This window comes from Arachis duranensis, chromosome 8, assembly GCF_000817695.3.
Source record: "Arachis duranensis cultivar V14167 chromosome 8, aradu.V14167.gnm2.J7QH, whole genome shotgun sequence".
In the NCBI taxonomy this organism is placed as follows: Eukaryota; Viridiplantae; Streptophyta; class Magnoliopsida; order Fabales; family Fabaceae; genus Arachis; species Arachis duranensis.
Window position 1 is genome coordinate 20,769,590 of NC_029779.3, and position 2,014 is coordinate 20,771,603.

Sequence of the window (2,014 nt, forward strand, 5' to 3'; positions counted from 1 at the left end):
CTTTTTGAGTTTGAAAGGGACCTCGGGGATCACCTTCTTCATGGCCACAACTTCATAGAAGTGATCTTGATGCACCCTTGAGATGAATTTCTCCATCTCCCATGACTCGGAGGTAGAAGTTTTTGCCTTCCCTTTTCTCTTTCTAGAGGTTTCTCCGGCCTTAGGTGCCATAAATGGTTATGGAAAAACAAAAAGTAATGCTTTTACCACACCAAACTTAGAAGGTTTGCTCATCCTCGAGCAAAAGAGGAAAGAAAAGAGTAGAAGAAGAAGAAATAGAGGAGATGGAGGGGCCTTTGTGGTTCGGCTGAGGGGGAGAAGTAGTGTTTAGGTTGTGTGAAAATGAAGGAGTGAAGATGGGTTTATATAGGGGTGGAGGGAGGGGTAGGGTTCGGCCATTATGGGTGGGTTTGGGAGGGAAAGTGGTTTGAATTTGGATGGTGGGGTTTTATGAAGGATGGATGTGAGTGGTGAAGAGAGTGGTGGGATTTGATAGGTGAGGGGTTTTATTTTTGGGGAAGAGGTATTGAGGTGATTGGTGAATGGGTGAAGAAGAGAGAGAGTGGTGGGGTAGGTGGGGATTCTGTGGGGTCCACAGATCCTGAGGTGTCAAGGATAGCTCATCCCTGTACCAAGTGGCGTGTAAAATGCCCTTTCTGCCAATCCTGGCGTTAAACGCCGGGCTGTTGCCCTTTTCTGGCGTTAAACGCCAGTCTGGTGCCCCTTTCTGGCGTTAAACGCCTAAAATGGTGCCAGACTGGGCGTTAAACGCCCACTTGCTGCCCTTACTGGCGTTTAAACGCCAACAAGCTTTTCCTCTAGGGTGTGCTATTTTTCTTTTTGTTTTTCATTCTGTTTTTTGCTTTTTCAATTGTTTTTGTGACTTCACATGATCATCAACCTATAGAAAACATAAAATAACAATGGAAAATAGATAAATATAACATTGGGTTGCCTCCTAACAAGCGCTTCTTTAATGTCAATAGCTTGACAGTGGGCCCTCATGGAGCCTCACAGATGTTCAGAGTAATGTTGGAACCTCCCAACACCAAACTTAGAGTTTGAATGTGGGGGTTCAACACCAAAATTAGAATTTGGTTGTGGCCTCCCAACACCAAACTTAGAGTTTGACTGTGGGGGCTCTGTTTGATTCTGTTTCGAGAGAAGCTTTTCATGCTTCTTCCCTTTCCTGTCTGCAAACCATGGTACTTCCTGAATGGCGAAGAGTTGTTCATCCGGAAAGGTTTCATAGATCTCAGTCGGCGGGAGGGATGCTCCTGCTACTGGTTCTATCCGGAACAGGTGATCAGCTACTTGATTCTCCTAGGAAGGGTCTGCCAAGGATGATGGATTCATCCATGCACTTCCCAGTCTCTAGGACTATAAAATCAGCAGGGATGTAATGGTCTTCAATCTTTACCAGAACATCCTCTAGTGAGATTCTTGCAGCTTGTACCTCAAAGATCCCTAGCTTCTCTATTACAGAAAGAGGCATGAGGTTTATGCTTGACCCTAGGTCACACAGAGCCTTCTCGAAGGTCATGGTGCCTAATGTACAAGGTATTGAGAACTTCCCAGGGTCCTGTCTCTTTTGAGGTAATCTCTGCCTAGTCAAGTCATCCAGTTCTTTGGTAAGTAAAGGGGGTTCATCCTCCCAAGTCTCATTACCAAATAACTTGTCATTTAGCTTCATGATTGCTCCAAGGTACTTAGCAACTTGCTCTTCAGTGACATCTTCGTCCTCTTCAGAGGAAGAATACTCATCAGAGCTCATAAATGGCAGAAGTAAATCCAATGGAATCTCTATGGTCTCAGTGTGAGCTTCAGATTCCCATGGTTCCTCATTAGGGAACTCATTGGAGGCCAGTGGACATCCATTGAGGTCTTCCTCAATGGCGATCACTACCTCTTCCTCCTCTCCAAATTCGGCCATGTTGATGGCCTTACACTCTCTTTTTGGATTCTCTTCTATATTGCTTGGAAGAGTGCTAGGAGGGAGTTCAGTAACTTTCTT